Below are 19,484 nucleotides of genomic sequence, written 5' to 3'. Positions count from 1 at the left end.
CCTCCTTTTTTAGAGAGAGATTGAGTATGAGCAGGGGAGGAGCAGAGGGGGAGAGGGAGAAAGAGAATCTTAAGCAGGCTCCTCAATGTGGGGGCTCCCATCTCACAACCATGAGATCATGACCTGAGCTGAAATCAAGAGTCAGTTGCTCAACCAGCTTTGAAGGGGTTGAGCCTCGATCCTCTTACTTTGAAGGGGTCTTTCAGCTCTGTTGAATTTTTTTTTTCAGTCTGTTTCAGTGTGCTTTCTATTTCTCAGGACTTGTCACTACTCTGATCTGCCAGTGTCATCTGTCCTGGGATTTCCTGTATTTCTATGAATTTATTTGTATTTTTACATTTTTTTAAAATAAAATTTGATATAGGAGGAAGGTCAGAAGGTAAATTTATGAGTTACTAGCAGTTTTGAACCAGAAATCTTTTCTTTTTATATAGTTTTGCTTTTCTATTTCTACTTGTGCTGTTTCCCCTCAGTCCCCTGTCTGTGTACAGATCTCAAATGTAGCTTGCCGTTTACTTTTGATAACTCTCTATGGCATTGCCAAATGCTAAACTGCTAAAGGTTCTTTGGCCCGGAATGTTTCTGGCCTGTTGTTCTGCCTGGGAAATACTGTTACGGAGACATACAGCTCAGTAGCTCGACTTAGAGCCTGTGTTCAATACTGGGATCCAGTAGCACTTAGTGCCCATGCCACCTTATAGAATTGTATCTGTAGCTTCCCTGGCCCTCCTGAGAATTGTGGATAATAGTAGTATCTGCCACTTAATGTTGTGGTGAGTGGTTAGATGGGATAGTCGAGGTCAAACACCTGGAACCTAGTAAGCCCTGAAGTACTGTTAGCAGAATTTAAAACGTCTGCTGATCAAGTGCTCACCTTGACAGCTCTGCCGCCCATTGCCTTGTTTTGTTTTGCCCACTTCCTTCCCAGCCCTCTTCCCCCTTCCCTTCCCCAACCCCCAAGTTAGAAGTCCTATTCCCTTGTTCTTTGCACAACATTCTGTCAGACAGACTGTGCTCTGGCGCCCTGCTCACAGTCTACTTTTATTTTAAGTTAGGTGGGGAGTATGTCAGTCACTAGGGGTGGTCTTTGGTAGACTGGTGATGCCTTTGTTTTCCCAGGTAAACTGAGCTAAATTAAGGTCTTTCTTTCTTTGTGTGACCAAAACCATTAAAACTCATAGTGGGATTCTCATTTTGCCTAGTGTTATCAGTTAAGACTCTAGAGAAACAGGATAATAGGAATATACACATACGTGTGTGTGTGTGTGTGTGTGTGTGAAATATATATTTATCCCCAGTTTTATTGAGAAATAATTGATATACATCACTGTATAAGTTTAAGGCCCACAGCACGATGGTTGTGAAATGATTCTGACAACAGGTTAGCTAATGCCCATATTCTCATATAGATAACAGTAAAAAGAAAAGAAAAGAATCTTTTCCTTGTGATGAGAATTCTTAGGATTTACTCTTAAAACAATCTCCCTACATATCATACAGCAGTATTAGCCATGGTCATCGCGCTGGACATGGAAGACTTAACAGGTCTTCTAATTGGAAGGTTGAACCTTTTGACCACCTTCCTCCCTCCCCCTCCCCTCTGCTTCTGATAACCACAGATCTGATCTCTTTTTCTATGAGTTTGGATTTTGTTTTGTGTTGTTTTAGATTTCACATAAAAGTGAGATCATACAGTGTTTGTCTTTGTCTTTCTCTGCCTGACTTATTTAGTTAGCATAATGCCTTCAAGGTCCGTCCATGTTGTGGCACATGGTAGGATTTACTCTTTCTGTATGACTGATTAATATTCCATTGCATATACAGATTGCAGTTTATTTATCCATTCACCCAGAGATGGACACTTAGGTGTACTGTAGAGAAGTGGCTCGTGCTTTTGCAGGGGCTACGTGTCTGAAGTTTGTAAGGCAGGTCTTCAGGCTGGAAACTTAGGGAGAAGTTAATGCTGACTGTTCTGAGGAATTCCTTCCTCCTTAGGAAACTTCAGTTTGGGGGATTAAAGCCTTCAGCTGATTTGCTGAGGCCTTCCCACATTATCAGGGGTAATCTCTTTCACTTAAAGTCAACTGATTTTTGTAGCTGTTAATCACACCTACAAAATACCTTCACAACAACACCTAAATTAGTATTTGATTAAATAACTGAGTACTGTAGTCTAGCCAAGTTACCATATAAAACTATCACACCTAATGTGGGCTTAACCAGTGTAGAAAGACACTGTGTGATTGCTTAAATATTATGTTAGTAGATTTTAGGCCACAAATGCTGATGTCATCAAACATCCAAATGAATATTTATGCTTCAAGTTCTTAACAGTTCTGTTTTTAGTGATGGTAGAGCATGTATGGTGATGGTGAGGTCTGTGCATGTTTATCCAAATTATCTGGGAAGGCTGTTCTCTCCCATTTTGAGTAGTTATAAATATGACATTTATGACTTGAGCCTGTTTCTTTCACGCTTATTTTTAGTGAAAAGATCTGTATATTGGCTGAATTTCAAAAGAACCTTGTTATTTAGAATTCAGGCCAAATGCACAGTTGTTACTGTAGAGAGGAAAGCAAACATTGCCTTCTGATTATTCAGTGTTCTCTAAAGGAAAGAATGGAGAATTCATGTAGCAAAATTATGGCTTAATAAATTTAGTGATGGGTAGACTGATAACACGTAGTGCATACCCTTGAGAATGAAAACTAAGGCTTCCCCAGCACACTTCTAGTGTATGCCGTTGCAGTTCATTTTTTCTGTTAACTGGTATAATTGCTTCTTACATAAGTAAAGATCGTTACCTCTGCTTAAAATAGAAATCTCTTCTATGGGCTGTGGAATTGCTTTTAAAAGAATGCTGTTAGAAAGCAAACAAAATGAGTTAAAGGTGAATCAGGTAGAACTGTCACTTGATGTCCCTATGTAACTTACAATCTGTTTTATTAAAGACTTTAGTACATATTCCTACCCATGTAAAATATGAGCCATAATACTCTATGTTCTGAACACTATTTAAAACATTTAATTTTTAAAAAAATATTTATTTTTGAGAGAAAGAGAGAAAGAGAAAGAATCTAAAGTAGGCTGCAGGCTCCAGACTGTCAGCACAGAGCGGGGCTCAAACTCACAAACCGTGAGATCATGACCAGAGCCAAAGTCGGACACTTAACCGACTGAGCACCCAGGCACCCCTAAAACAGTTAAAATCAAGAAAAATGTATCTTTGGTGCCAAATTTAAATATGTAATTTTTACACATTAATGTTTTACATGTTAATTAAATTTTACACATTAACGTTTGTTAACCCTATGGTGTAAAGAAACTTTTGTTTGAGGGAGGTTACTTAGGGGCACAACACACTTGAACCTCCCAGCCAGGTTTGCCTAGCAAACGGTGGGTGACACAGTGTTGCTCACTATTAGAGGTTTAATGCTACAACTCTGAGCAATTGTGTTCATACAAATGTTTTGTTTTGGTTTTAATCTTATAATATTGATTTGAAAAGTTGTTTATTTTGAGGTAGAAAGTTCTATTGTCATAATATATATATTTAAATGAATCAGTAGTCTAATTGCTATGAGCCTGAGAGAAGTGATCTCGTCTCTCTTGGTAGTTGACTTGCAGAATAACGTTTTTTTTTTTTTTCTTTCTTTAACTATGTTTTGTCTTTTGAAAAACTAGTGTGGATGATGCCTAGTTGTTTGGTTTTTTTTTTAAATGTTTATTTATTTTTGATAGAGAGACAGACAGAGTAGGGGAGGGGCAGAGAGAGAGAGGGAGACACAGAATCCGAAGCAGGCTTCAGGCTCTGAGCTGTCAGCACAGATCCCAACATGGGGCTTGAACCCGCAAACTGTGAGATCATGACCTGAGCTGAAGTTGGACGCTTAACTGACTGAGCCACCCAGGCACGCCTCAAGTGTTTTAATTGCACTTTGGGAAATTAAGTATCCTCTTCGTTAAGTAATAAACAAGATCTACAGTTTTTTGTTTTGTTTAATCTAATGTTTGCCATGGGCTCAATATTGTGTTCAAAGCTATAGAGAATTATATTATGATCTCTTGGAGGACTTAATGGTCTATGTCTTGGAAATATCCACAATAGTGAGCATAAAACTGTAGGAGGCTTTTAATGACTATTAAGTAGTACTGACCCAGCCTTTAGTGAGCTTGTAATCTAATTCGTTAACATTTTGTATGTAATTCCTTGTTGTAAAAATATATAGGGAAGCTTTCCCCCTTGAATTTTTCCACATTCATGCATTTAGCATCAGAGTTCACTGATTTTGCTGCAAACAAAATGACATTTTATTTTCCTGTTGGAATTTGGGTTGTTTGCACTTTTCTGTGGTTATGAACAATTGTATTCATCTCTGGGTGGCAGTTCTCCTGGTGACCATAAACTTGGGAGTAGAATTATTGGCCTGTATGGTATGACCATGCTTGACTGTTTTCCAAAGTGATTGTATCATTGTATGATTCCCATCGGGGATCCTGAATGTTTGCACTGCCCCACACCTGTGCCGCACACTTGACGTTGTCTGACTTGCTAAATTTTGTCAGGCTGGTGAGTGCTTTTTATTTGTGTTTCCCTAATTACTAGAGGAATTAAGTATTATTTTATGTGTTTAAGAAGCTTTTATATTTTCTTTTATAACTTTCATCCATTTTTCTCTTAGATTGCCTTTCTTAGAGATTCATTAAAGATTCTAGATACTTTATTATTTTGTTGGTTATACATCTTCTAATTTTTGGTCTAGCCTTTTTTTTTTATGGTGACTTTTAATGAACAGAAGTTTTTTATTTTAATGTAGAATGAATTTATTTTTATGGCTTTTCTTTTTTATGTTGCTAACCTATTCTGGAGCCATAAAATAATCTTCTACTGTCTACTAAAAGTTTTATAATCCTGCCTTTTATATGCAAGTCTTTAGTTAAATTAGAATTGATTTTTCTGTAGTTAGTGGAATAGAGATTCAGTAGAGATTAATTTTCCACCAATGTGAATAAACACATGTGCAAGTACCATTATTAAATAATTCAACCTTTCTCTGCTAATCTACAATTCCTGTTGTGTTGGAATTGATAGTTGGTAGGGCAGGTGCCTCACTATTATATTCTTCTTATGAAGTATCTTGATTCTTCTTGAGCCTTTGACTTTCCTTGTAAACTTTGTAATCACCTTGTCTTGTTCCTTGAAAAGTGCTACAGATGTAGATATAAATGTGTGAGTGTGTATAAGTCCGTGGATATTCACTAGCGCTATCACTCAAAGTGCCTCAGCATAGTACCCAATGGCAATGAACACCTCTAGCACTTAGATTTTGATTTCTAAATACCAAATTCCTTTGTAATAAAAGGAACCAGGACTCCTTGTTTCTTTCCAGGGTAAGAAAGTACAAAATGAGACTGAAGCATTTATTTTCAGAAAGCTCAGAGAAAGCGCAGAGAATGATGTGAAAATGACTTAGAAGCCATCTTGGACGGGATTTACTCTGGCCAGATCTGGGACAGGTTGGGCTACAAAATAAATCATGGTAGTAATGTATTAGAACAAAACAACACTGCAAGCATACTTCTTTTCATTGTGTTTCACTTTATTACACTTTGCAAGACAGTGTGTGTGGTTCTTTTTTTTTTTTTTTTTTTTAAATAAGTTGAAAGTTTGTGCCAATTCTGTGTCGAGCAAGTCTTTGGCTCCATTTTCCAACAGCATTGGTTCACTTCATGTCTCTGTGTCATTTTGGTAACTTCCACAATATTTCAAATGTTCCATTATTATATTTGTTATGGTGATCTGTGACCAGTTATCTTTGTAACTGTAACTGTTGAAATTGTTTTGGGCCTCATGAATCCTTCCCACAAGGTGGTAAACTTAATTGGTAAATGTTGTGTTTGTTCTGACTGCTCCACTGACCAGGCCACACCCATCTCCTTCCGTCTCCTCTGGCCTTCCTTCCCAGACACACAACAGTTTTAAAGTAGGCTAATTAATAACATACAATGGCTTCTAAGTGTTTGAGTGAAAGAAAGAGTCACGTGTCTCTCACTTTAAATCAAAATCTAGAAATAATTAAACTTAGGAAGACCTGTGGAAAGCCAAGATAGGCTGAAAGCTAGGCATCCTGTGCCAAAAAGCCAAGTTGTGAATGCAAAGGAAAAGTTCTTAAAGGAAATGAAAAGTGCTGCTCCAGTGAACACACAAATGATAAGAAAGTGAAACAGCCTTATTGCTGATATGGAGAAAGTTCTATTCACAGAAAGTTCAGCCACAGCATCAAAGCCTAATCCAGAGCAAGGCCCTGACTCTCTTCAATTCTGTGAAGGCTAAGAGTTGAAGAGAAGAAGAAAAAAGATTGAAGCTTGCAGAAATTGGTTCATAACATTTGAGAAAAGCAACCATCTTAGCATTAAAAGCGCAAGGTGAAGCAGCAAATACTGATGTAGAAGCCACAGCAAGTTCTCTAGAAGATCTGGTTAAGATAATTACGGAAGATGACTACACTTAACGATGGATTTTCAGTGTACACTAAACAGTCTTCTGTTGGAAGAAGATGCTATCTGAGGCTTTCATAGTGAGAGAAGAAAAGTCAGTGCCTGGCTTCAAAGCTTCAAAGGCCGGGATGACTCTTGTTAAAGGCTAAGACAGCTGATGACTTTAGTGGAAGCCAGTGCTCATTGACCATTCTAAAAATCCTAGGGCCCTTCAGAATGCTACCAAATTTACTCTGCCCATGTTCTTTGAATGGAACAACAAAGCCTAGATGATAGCACATTTGTTTGCGGCATGGTTTACAGAGTATTGTAAGTCCATTATTGAAACCTGCTTAGAGAAAAAGTTTCCTTTCAAAATAGTACTGCTCACTGACAGTGCAAACCTGGTCACCCAAGAGCTCTGATGGAGGTATACAATCAGATTAATGTTGGTTTCAGGTCTGCTAACACAACACCCATTCTGCAGTCCAGGGGTCAAGGAGTAATTGTGACTTTGAAGCCTTATTATTTAAGAAATACATTTCATAAGGCTATAGTTGCGATAGAAGTGATTCCTTTGATGGATCTGTGCAAAGTAAATTGAAAACCTCCTGGAAAGGATTTACCATTGTAGATAGCATTAAGAACATTTGTGATTCATGGGAAGAGGTCATTATCAGAATATCAACATTAGTAGGATGTTGGATGTGGATTCCAGCCCTTGTGGATGACTCTGAGGGGTTCCAGACTTCAGTGGAAGAAGTCACTGCAGATGTGGTGGAAATAGCAAGAGAACTAGTATTAGAAGTGGAGCCTGAAGATGGGACTGAATTGCTTCGATCTCAGGATAAAACTTGAACAGATGAGGAGTTGCTTCTTATGGATGAGCAAAGAAAGTGGTTTCGTGAGATGTAATCTAGTCGTGGCGAAGATGCTGTGAAGGTTGTTGAAATGACAACAAAGGATTTAGAATATCACATAAACTTAGTTGATAAAGCAGCAGCAGGGTCTGAGAGAATGACTCCAATTTTTTTTTTTTTTAAGTCTGTTTATTTTTCAGAGAATGTGCACAAACATGGAAGGGGCGGAGAGAGGGGGATAGAGGATCCGAAGTGGGCTCTGCGCTGACAGCAGCGAGCTGAAGTTGGATGCTCAACTGACAAGAGTCCCCGCAGGAACCCCTGAATAACTCCAGTTTTGAAAGAAGTTCTGCTGTTGTTAAAATGCTATTAAACTGCACACATGCTACAGAGAAATCATTCATGAAAGGAAGAGTCTGCCGGTGCACAAAAAACTTCATTGTTGTCTTATTTTGAGAAATTGTCACAGCCACCCTAACCTTCAGCAGTTACCACCCTGCTCAGTCAACAACCATCAACGCTGAGACAAAACCCTCCAATAGCAAAAACATTACAACTTGCTGAAAGCTCAAATTGTGGTTAACATTTTTCAGTAAAGTATTTTTAATTAATGTATGTACATTTTTTATACATAATAATGTGATTGCACACTTAATAGACTACAGTGTAGTATAAACATAACTTTTATATGTGCGGGGAAACCAAAAAAATTATTTGACTTGTTTTATTAGAATGTTCGCTTTCTTGTGGTGGTCTGGAACTGAATGCACAGCTTCTCCAAGGTATGCTTGTATCCATCTATCATCTCCTAAAATAATATATATAATGAAAAGCATGCTATCTCTGATTTAAGTTCAACACCTATGTATATCTATCTGTATCTATTATCTATAGAAACATGTATGAAAACCTATCTTATCTCTGATTTGAGTCCAACATCATAGAGTTCATTCTGGCCTTTCTTCTTTCTTTCTTGGTTTTGTCTCTAGCCTCAGAGTACATAGTCAAGATAGTGGTCTCTAAAGACGGGAGGTGAAGTTCTTTTCCCCTGCATTTCTGTGAGCGGTTACATTGTGCGTTTGTAATGCAGTCCATGTGTCACTGATCGTATTTCATTTTCAGTTACCCCCACATTCGGGTTGATTTTTAATTATTTACTTTCTTGATTTTGTGAAACGTTACCATGGTTACAAATGTCAAAACTAGACAAAAATGTGTATTTGGAGACCTGTCACTCCTCAATTCCTTGTATTCCAGATGTTCTGGCCGCCACAGATTTCTCGTTACTCCTCGGTGCCTTTGTGCATTCTCGCCCTCTTCCTAGAATGATGCTGTGCTCCCTCTTCCTAGTTTGACCATCTTTAATTGTTCAAAACCCATTTCACTTCTTACCGGCTATGGGAAGACTTCCTTTCCTCACCCTTTCTCCCCACTCCTCCTCCGTGACACTTCTTCCTGTTAATCCTTAGCTCCATGGCACTTGTGAATATTGTAACTGTCACAGCTTTTAATTTAAATTATCGATGCATATATAGGCTTATAAAGAGGTTTCTGAGCTCCTTAAAGATGGGAACAGTATCTTTGCGTTCCCAGCATCTAGTGCAGTTTCTCACATGTATCAGGTATGCAGTAAATGCAGTACAGTGAATGGGTTTTACTTTTTATTTTTTCATTTTATTTTCTTTACTCTTTGGCTCTTTATTTCACTCATAATATAAGCCCATACAGAGAGAATGTGAATCTTTATAATGTGCCCATGATCTTGTCTCTGACAATTTTGTGTTCTCTGCCTTTCCCAATATTTTTGGGCACAACCCTGGTGAGTTAATGGCTTCCTCTGATCCCTGGAATGTTACGTATCGAATTAAGTTTTAGGCATGGTATAGATGGGTAAGATGAAGTCAAGGTATAGAAACTGTCTGAGGTATGCAGACCTAGAAAGTGAAGACTATTTTATCTGTCAGGTTTGCTTCTTCAGCCTCAAAAACTGGAAGAAATTGTACAGGAAACAAATCTATTCAACAGTGTTTTAAGAGCTCTAGTTAGCTTTTAAAATGTCATTACTGTTGTCCAAAGGACACCTCTTAAATTGTGTTTCTAAGCTGTTCACATGACTTTTATTCTGTGTATAGATTATTTAGCAGATGATATTAAAAGGTGGGGCTTAGTTCTACCAGTTTCTTCATCCACCATGTGTTACTTTCCTCTCCCCTCTGCAGTGCATTCCCTTCCTGCCACTCCTGTGTGTTCCGCCTCACGGCTCTTTCTCCACAGCGCACCTGGAACTCAGAACAAAGGTTTGGTTGCTGGGCAGATGTCACACTAGCTAAAGAAGGGCTCTAGGATTGTGCTTTGTGAGGGCTCAAGGCTTTCTGCTGATCTGAGTGGTTGATGTCGAGAGAATCTGGGCTTTGAAAAATCATCCATTTACACTACTGGCCTGTATTCTCTCTTTCTCTCTCTCTCTCTTTTTTTTTTTAAGGAAATGTTTTACTTTTTTTTTTTTTTTTTAATCTTTTATTTAATGTCTACTTTTGAGAGAGAGACAAGGAGAGAGCATGAGTGGGCAAGGGGCAAAGAGAGAGAGGGAGACACAGAATCTGAAGCAGGCTCCAGGCTCCGAGCAGTCGGCACATAGCATGATGCAGGGCTTGAACCCACAAACTGTGAGATCATGACCTGAGCTGAAGTCAGACTGAACCATCCAGATGCCCCAAAATATTTTACTTTTGTGTAACACACATTAAGAAAAGTAAATCTTAAGTGAGCACTTTGATGAATTTTCCCAAATTGAGTATGATCATGAAACTACCACTCAAATCAAGGAATCCTAGTATTACTAGCCCACCAAAATTCCCTGTTGCACCCAGATGAGGTTTTGGGGTGATGATGGGTTCAGAGCTGATGGCCAAGAAAGAATTCTTGAGACATCTTTGATGCCAAAAAAGGTGATTTTATGAAAGCACAGGGACAGGACCCGTGGGCACAAAGAGCCACACTGGGGTTGTGAAGAGTGACTGGTTATATACCATGGAGTTGGGGGAGGTAAAGTCAAGACGAAGTTTGTTTGTTTGTTTGTTTTTTAATTTCTGGGAGAGAGACAGCATGAGCAGAGGAGGGTCAGAGAGAGAGGGAGACACAGAATCTGAAGCTGGCTCCAGCCTCAAGCTAGCTGTTAGCACAGAGCCTGACAGGGGGCTCAAACCCAGGAACCCATGAGCTCATGACCTGAGCGGAAGTAGGACGCTTAACCGACTGAGCCACCCAGGGGCCCCAAGAGGAAGTTTCTTAAGGGAATTTTCAAATGTTAACAAAGACTCACCTGGATACTGGAGGCTTAGGTATTGTCAAGCTAAGATTGTTTTTCTCTCTAGCAAAGTATTAACATTGAGACAGTAGGGGGTTCCTAGACTTTAGGTTATTGATAAGATTGCCCTTTTTTTTTACACTAAGCAGACAGAGACTTTATCAGTTTAACCATTTGTTTTCTGTCCTTTCCTTTGTTCTTGGGCAGCCAGGAGTGCCTGAGGAATGTCACACATACCCCACCTGGGGAGGAGGGTGGTATGCTAGCTTGTGCTTTGCCCTCAGCTTGCCTTATGGTCCCTCATCACACCCCCTTCTGATATCTTCTTACTCCTCTTCCCACCTCAGAGGTAACTATTATCCTTACTTACATAGGTTTACCTATATTTGAACTTCATAAAATGTAATCAATCACTGTATATTCTCATATGGCTGGCTTCTTTCTCAACTTTGTGTGTGTGTGATTCATCTGTGTTGTTGTACTGGTGATGGTTCATATATATTTATTATCGTATACCAGGCAAAGTACCGCCTGTGGGCTGGCTGCTTGTTTTGCTAAGTAAAGTTTTATTGGAAGTCAGCCACACCCATCATTTACATATTGTCTATCTATATAAATGTACTTACTACAAATACAAAGTTGACTAGTTGCAGCAGAGCACTGAGACTATTGATCTCAAAAGCCAAAAATATTTACTATCTGGCCTTTGGAGAAAAATCTAACCCACCTCTGTGGTATAATATTTTGTTGTGTGTATGTGCCACAGTTTGTTACTGAGTTTTGGTTGTTAACAGTTAATACTTCTTTGACTATTACTGTGTGTGTCTTTGGGGCGAGGCGAGTGGAATTGGTGGGCCACATTGTATGTTTATCTTCTGCTTTGTTAGACACTGCTCAGCAGTTTTCTGGCTCACACCCCCATCAGCAGAATATGAGAGCTGAATTGCTCTATGTCCTAAGACTTGGTGTTATCAGGTTTTCAGTTTTAGCCATCTTGATCAGTATGTGATTTTATCTTATTGTGGCTTTAATATATATGGTAAATGGTAATGAATTAGGTTATGCACCTACCTTTTCATATACTTATTGACCATTTGGGTATTTCCTTTAGGTGGCCTATCTTTTTATTGTTTTATCGGAGTTCTTTATATATGCTGAATGAGTCCTTTAGTAGATACATGAATTGCAAATATCTTCTTCCCTTCTGAGACTTGTACCTTCATTCATTCATCCATTCATTCTTTTGCTTAATTATTTTTTTTAGACAAAAAGAGCACAAGTGAGCCAGGAGCAGAGAGAGTGGGAGAGTGCAGAGCCCGAAGTGGGGCTTGGACTCACGAACCCTGAGAACATGACCTGAGCTGAAGTCCCGTGCTTAACCAGTTGTGCCACCAAGGTGCCCCTGAGACTTGCACCTTCCTTCTTCTTCTTCTTTTTTTTTTTATACACCCATTTATTATTACCACTTTCCATGGGTCCGAAGCCAGGTATGGCTTAGTTGGATCCTCTACTTGGAGCCTGATGCGGCTGCAAAGTGTAAGCTGAGCTGTGTTCTCATCTGAAAGCTTGGCCAGGGAAGAATCTATTACCAAGCTCATTTGAGTTGTTGGCAGATGTCATTTCCTTGTGGCTGTTTGTCTGAGGGCCTAGCTTCTTAGTGGCTATCACCCTGAGGCCACCCTTGGGTCCTAGAGGCTACCTGTTGTTCCCTACCTTCTGGCCCTCTCCAGAGGCAATTCCCAACTTGGCTTTTTGCTTCCTCAAGGCCAAGAGAAGGGTCCCTCACTGTCCAGTCTTCTGAGACAGTGTTTTATAGCATAATCATGAGAGTGACATCCCATCACCTTTGTCATATTCTGTTGTTAGAAGCAAGTTACAGATCCCACCTACACTTGGGGAGGGAGATTATACAAGGATGTGGATCATTGGAGGGTCATCTTAAGGTGAATCCACTTCTTTCTTTCCGTCTCCCTGTCTTCCTTCTCTCTACCGCTATTCTAGAACCACCCAGAAATCCTGTCCTCCGTGTCTCTTTTTTTTCTTTTCACTTTGTGTTTCTTTTTTTTTTTCTTTTCAGTGTGCTCTGTTCTTTTATTTAAATTTTAAATATTTATTTATTTTTGGTTTTCTTTTGTTATTTTTTAAATTTACATCCATGTTACTTAGTATATAGTGCAATAATGATTTCAGGAGTAGAATCCAGTGATTCATCACCTACGTATAATACCCATTGCTCATCCCAACAAGTGTCCTCCTCAGTGCCCCTTGCACATTTAGCCTGTCCCCCCACCCACAGCCCCTCCAGCAACCTTCAGTTTGTTCTCTGTATTTAAAAAGATTTTTTTCCAATGTTTATTTACTTTTGAGGGACAGAGAGACAGAGCATGAGTGGGGGAGGGGCAGAGAGAAGAGGAGACACAGGATCTGAGGCAGGCTCTAAGCTCTTTGTCCCTCTCTCTGTTTTTATATACTTTTTGCTTCCTTTCCCTTATGTTCATCTGTTTTGTATCCTAAATTCCACATGAGTGAAGTCCTATGATACTTGTCTTTCTCTGACTAATTTCACTTAGCGTAATAGACTCCAGTTCCATCCTGTTGTTGCACGTGGCGAGATTTCGTTCTTTTTGATTGCTCAGTAATATCCGTTGTATATATATACACCATATCTTCTTATCCGTTCATTCATTAATGGACATTTGGGCTCTTCCCATACCTACTTGGGCTGTTGTTAATAGTGCTGCTCTAAACATTGGGGTGCATGTGTCTCTTCGAAACAGAATTCCTATATCCTTTGGATAAATGCCTAGTAGTGCAATCGCTGTGTCATAGAATAGTTCTAATTTCAGTTTTCTGAGGAGCCTTCATACTGTTTCACAGAGTGGCTGCACCAGTTGGCATTCCCTTGTACCTTTTCTTTTAATGGTGTTTTTATTTCTATGAACCTGAAGGTGATCAGAATATGCCACCGCCAAAATATACTACTTTGGTATAAGGATTATTTTGGGTGAAGGAAATTGAGCAATAGCAGATGCAGGAAGAGTACTCTATTGTCCCTTCATCCCACTTGTAAAGGTGCGTCCCACTTCTGTGCCTGGAAGAGGAGAACCCTTCTTACCACTGGAGGAACTTCAGTCTGCATAATCTTGCTCGACAGTCCCACCTACTGTACTCTTCCTGGTCATCTTTCCAGTTTATCATTCTTAGGATCCCAACCCCCCTTTCCCTATTTAGTCACTTCTCAATGTATTGCCCATTGTTAAAATGGTATTTAAGCCTCTGGATCAGACTGCTTCCTTGGGTTTTAACTTTTTTTCTGTGACATCCCCATGCGTGTAAAAATACTAACATCAATGAAGAAACATAAGCCTTTTCTCCTGTTCATTTGTCCTTGTTAGTTTGATTAGCAGGCCTCTAGAAACTGAACATGAGAGGGTAGAGAAAAAAATTCCTCCCTACAAACGAATGCTGACAACATGGCCGAACCTTACATACACTGAGGGTGAGATCCGACATGATGTTTATAGATAGTGGGCACTAGCCATCCTCAGCCCTGTCAGGACACAGCACCCCCAGGAAACATCGCAGCAGAGGCCGATTTTCATGTTTTTAAGTTCTTAATTGAGAGTGTGCTTTGCTCTATTGTTATTTGTCCTGAGGTCTGAATAGAGAAAATGTTCTCATCTCTCACTTTCAAATATTCACAGCCGTTTCAGGGTTTTAGAGTCCCTAGTCCATGGGTGTGTTTCTTTAGTGGTCCATGGTATGTTGAATATTCAACTTTTTAATAAACATGCAGTATCAAATATTTGCATCCACTTTGTATGTTTTCTTCTGAGAACTCTTCCCTCATATCTTTGAGTTTAGAAATTTAGAAATTAATCGACACTGATTTATCTAACTTTAATTTGCAGGGATTTGGATGGTGTTTTCTAAGGAGTAGACCACATGATTCTTGAGGTCCTTTTAATGATTCTGTTTCTGTTTCAGTTTTACAGATAGAAGTCCAGGGCAGTATTAGTCGATGAAAATATATTTAGTTTGTTTGACAATAGATGCAGATGATTTGAACTTGAAACTATTTAGAAATACTCTAATACTACAGATGCTTTCTCCGACTTCTAATTTAAACGCAGTTGTGTACTTTCAAAGGCTGGTTTGCCTCTTTCAGAAAAATGATCAAACTTTTTTAACTGTTTTATATTTTTCTTTTCTTTTCAGGTTACTCATCATTAACGTGAATGCTGTTGTTTAAATTTCTGCAGCCATGGCACAAGAATATAGTAAGTGCTATACAATACTTCCTCTGACCTCCCTGCTTTAAAATGAGTTGACTTTGTGTCTTTAAGTTGGAGCAGTGGATTTTTAAAATCTACTTTTCTCAAAGGGATCAATTCATTTGGTCATCTGCTTTTTGAGTCTATAGCTTTACGTAGAAATTCATAATGACAGTGATTAATTTCATCTTCACATGAACAGCGTTGTTCGGGCTCTTCCCAGTGTCAGCAGAGCGGACAAGGGTCCGTATCCTGCATGCCATCCATCTCCCATGTAGGAGCTCCAGGGTGGGCCTCATTAGAGGCGATCCCATCCGTGCTTTGTCCCTGAGCGTCTCATCAGCCAGTGTTGGCTGGATGGAATGCTGGGTTCAGGACAGGTCCAGTTATCCTGTCCTGGCGGCTAAGAGACCCTAGGGCGGGTTTGCCAGGACATTCTGGAAGAAGTCTCATTTAAAATAGGCTACAGGAGGAGCCTGCCTCGCTTTCTCCTCCCCTGGATGCTGCTGTGTGCTGGCAGGAGATCTGCTGTGGCTGCAGCCTGAGCAAGAAGCCACACAGGGTGGAGGACAGACAGGCAAGCCCTGAGGCCTCCAGAAGTCCAAGCCTTTGAGCCAATGCACTTCCTTTTTGTTTAAGCCAGTTTACACTGGGAGCCAAAACATCCTAAGTGATTCACTTAATCTCCATTTTATTTTTAGTAATCCATTAGTTTCTCTCTGGGGAATGTGGGAGTTATTGCAAAGCAAGGCAAAATAATACCATGAAATTAAGCTGGCAGGGCGCGCTGGTGTTGACTGGCATCTTTGGCGGCACCCTCTTCGCTCTCAACAGTTAAAAGATAGAGTGAGTATTCAAAGACAGGAGAATAAATAAACTCTGGCACTTTCCCACTCCCTCTTTTCCCTCTGGGAGGTTTTGCCTTGTAATTGACCCACTTGGGCTGTGACCTCTGAGAAGGGTCTCGCTCCGCCTGCCTGGGACCAGCTCCCTGTATAGGTGCGTGTCTGGTGGCACGGACCTGCTCTTTGTGTCTTACAACAGTCTGTGCCCAAATTTCCGACTCCTTGTTTGCTTTTGTTCTTCAAAAAGGGATATGAATATTTCAGATGTAAAAACAATAGCATGAGGAATAATACAACAAATACCCATATGTACTTTCCTACAACACACTAGAGAAATGGAATGTTTGCCGATTCTCTGGAGCCGTTAAACCTCCAGGGCAGTGCCCACTAATAGCAGTGCCTTTCCCTCCCTCCGAGGAACCACTGTCCTCATTTTATTCTTTATTTTTCTCATCCGTTTTTGTCTATGGGTTCATCACATTTGTGTAATACTACTTTCTGTATGCTTTTTCACTTCAGGTAAATGTAGATATTGTATGTATTTGTTCTTTAAAATCACAAAGGAGTTGAGAGTAAATTCAGGATCATGGCAAGAGGCTACAAGTTTGTTCTGAGACAGTTGTCAAAAGATCTATTATTACTGGATGTCCCAGTGAGCTATAATAAATGTGTTAGACTTGAGGGGCGCCTAGGTAGCTCAGTTGGTAAAGCATTTGACTCTTGATTTCGGCTCAGGTTGCGATCTCATGGTTTGTGAGTTCGAGGCCTGTGTGGAGCTCTGTGCTGATGCTTCAGAACCTGCTTGGGATTCTCTCTCTCCCTTTCTCTCTGCACTTTCCTGGCACACTTGTGTGCGTGCGTGCTCTCTCTCTCTCTCTCTCTCTCTCTCACACACACACACACACACAATGAATGTTAAAAAAAAATAAATATGCTAGACTTTAAATTGTTGAGTTTTATCAACATGTGGACAGCTTTTTATCTTAGTTTCTGTAATTCGAGGTTTGGTTTGCTAGGGAGTTCCTTTTCTTTACCTGCTTCTGCACTCCTGTGCCCCTTTGGCATGTGCACAACCAGCTGTGTCCTCACCGGGCTTTTCAGGGTGGATTGGTTGCTTTTTTATTTAAATAGCTCTATTGATCCTGTGATTGGAGTGCTTTTGGCAAACTTAGGTAAATGTGCATCTTTCTGCCATCACACCTACCACATGGACTCCGTGCTTCCTACACTGTCAGTTTGTTTATTATACTGGTGCCTACAGTCTTGGTAGAGGCAGCCCAGGCCTGTGAACAGGTTGGGAAGCATGGTATGGACTTGGGAACATAGTACTGCAGTCACTTGTGCTGTCTCTGTTATTTCTTTTGGTGGCCCAGCCAGAGTCTTGGAGGTCATTTTATGCCATTCTTGTCTGAAATGTATCTTTGGCCATGTAACTTCTGCAGTCGAATAACTCTTTCTTTTGCTCTTGGAGGATTCATATTACCCCTTGTTCTTGTCTGGAACGTGGCCTCCACAGAACTGAATAGTCATTTCCATTCAGAGGTCGTTAGGCCTTTCAATTTGAGGGCATAATTACTGATTAAGTGTCAGAGAAAGATTTATGACAGTCAGAAGAGAATTTCTCTTCCTCCTCAGATCGCAGAATGTTATTTTTGTTTAAATGTTTAACGTGTGAAAACAAAAAAGTAAGCTCAAAAGATATTTTCTCCTTAATTCATATATATTGTATGCATGTTACAGGAAGGAAAGCAGTAACATCTTTTGTTGAAATCAAATTGGGGGTTTTTGTGCTGTGTGCGTGCATTTTTCTGTTGTCAAAAGAATGGGTCCTTCTTTTAATTTTATTTAAACATAACTATCTATAGCTTTTTTTCCCTCCAATGTGGGCCCAGGATCTTAAATTAAAATGTTGCCAATGTGAGAAGATTCTAGCCATTGGAGGAAGCACCCAGTCAGTGAGGCCCTTGTAAAAAGGAGCCAGTCTTCTACTGGAAGATGACCAGAATTGAAGATAGTGTACCATATTGTACGTTAGGCCAAATATAAATACAAGAAATGCAAAATACTTAAATTATAATCTTCTAGTATGTTTTTTCTAATGTTTAAAAAAAATTTTTTTTTAAATTTATTTCTGAGAGAGAGAGAGAGAGAGAGGGAGAGAGAGAGAGAGATAGCATGAGCAGGGGAGGGTCAGAGAGAGGGAGATACAAAATCTGAAACAGGCTCCAGGCTCTGAGCTAGCTGTCAGCACAGTGCCTGACGCGGGGCTCCAACCCACGAACCACGAGAACATGACCTGATCCGAAACCAGATGCTTAACGGACTGAGCCACCCAGGTGCCCCTCTAATATTTATTTATTTATTCTTGAGAGAAAGAGAGAGTGAACAGGAGAGGGGCAGAGAGAGAGGGAGACAGAGAATCCCAAACAGGCTGTGTACTTGTTGACACAAAACCCAGTGCGGGGCTCAACCCAGGGACCGAGATCATGACCTGAGTCCAAACTAGGAGTCTGCCGCTTAATCCACTGAGCCACCCAGATGCCCCCTATAGTATGTTTTATGTGCATTTTCTTATTTTAAAAACTTAGTGTGGTAGTTGCTTTTTAAGGGAAGAAGCCTGTTGAAATTTTTCTTTGAGAAATCAGTACTGTGAATTGATGTTTTTGGTTTTGTGTGTGTGTATATGTAAGTGTGTGTAATGACATCTTCTTACTTATTTATTTTTATATAAAGGGATTTGTAGACTTGGCTTGATTTTATACCTCCACGTGAAATGGTGCCTTTGCGGGGGATGGTCCACGGGGCTGAGAGAACTACTAGACAGTGACTCAGACATGTAATTAGGTCTTGCTCTCCGCACCCTTGTTGACTTGAAAGCACTGGCCATAGACCATTTAGTCTGGGAAAGCAATACATGAATCATCTAAATTGGCACAAATTATCTGGAATGCTACTAAATGTTTTCTAGTCTTTATTCTGATTGAGGGAATGAGAAAGGGAGACTTGTTCTTTGAATTTGCAAGTGCTCTAGAGGACACGTATACATTTGTGGAAGCAGATTGCTTTCCTAGATAGAGTAGAGAGCAGTTGAATATTTGACATTGGTAAAACAGGTTCGATTTTGTTTGTTTTAGAATATTCCTCCAAGCTCTAAGTCCTTACCTTTGTGAAGAAGGTGGTGAACTATTGCCAGTCTGGCAGGAAGGGGAACCCAGGGGTATGGTCTTGCTGTCTGGAGCCTCAGCTTCACCTCCACAGCACAACTGGGGTCAGGAGAAAATCCTAGAAGTTTATGTTGTGTTTATTTTGCTTCCTTCTAACTTGTCCCACTCATCAATATCTCACATATTTAGGATGGAATTTTGTTATCCTTTTCTTCCCTTTCTCAAAATGAAGGGTCAGCAGACTTGTTGAGACCCATTAAGCATCTGGCAATGAAGTGGGTGAAAGCCATTTTTTTTTTTTATCTTCACTAAATAATAAGTGTATTTTGTTTTAGTGTATTTTATAGCAGAAACTTTAAAACAATCATATTCATTTTAAAGAGGACATTTATGAGTCATTTAGGTTAAAGGTAAGATGAAGCCTTTCTTTATATAGGATGTAAGCCTTTTAATTAGTTTTTGTTGTTGTTGGGGGCAGGGGTTTCTCTGACTGTGCATTAGGGGTCCTGCCCAGCACTTTCTGTCTTAACGTGTCTGCTCCAGAGAAAAAAAGACAA

At 39.9% G+C, this 19,484-nt stretch overlaps 1 protein-coding gene across 5 annotated transcripts in view; it reads left to right on the top strand.

The window, feature by feature from the left end:
* The window catches only part of SIPA1L1 (signal induced proliferation associated 1 like 1), a 354,681-nt gene that overhangs the window by 149,280 nt on the left and 185,917 nt on the right, over positions 1 to 19,484 (top strand). For all 5 annotated transcript variants that reach the window (XM_077750694.1, XM_077750699.1, XM_077750698.1 and 2 more), the window contains one exon: positions 14,863 to 14,924. The gene's annotated coding sequence lies outside the window, so the exon portion shown is untranslated. The remainder of the gene's footprint in view (positions 1 to 14,862; positions 14,925 to 19,484) is intronic.

Source organism: Crocuta crocuta, unplaced genomic scaffold, assembly GCF_008692635.1.
Source record: "Crocuta crocuta isolate KB4526 unplaced genomic scaffold, BGI_CrCroc_1.0 scaffold186, whole genome shotgun sequence".
NCBI lineage: Eukaryota > Metazoa > Chordata > Mammalia > Carnivora > Hyaenidae > Crocuta > Crocuta crocuta.
The sequence above is the reverse complement of the archived record's forward strand: the minus strand, read 5'-3'. Positions and strand labels throughout refer to the sequence as shown.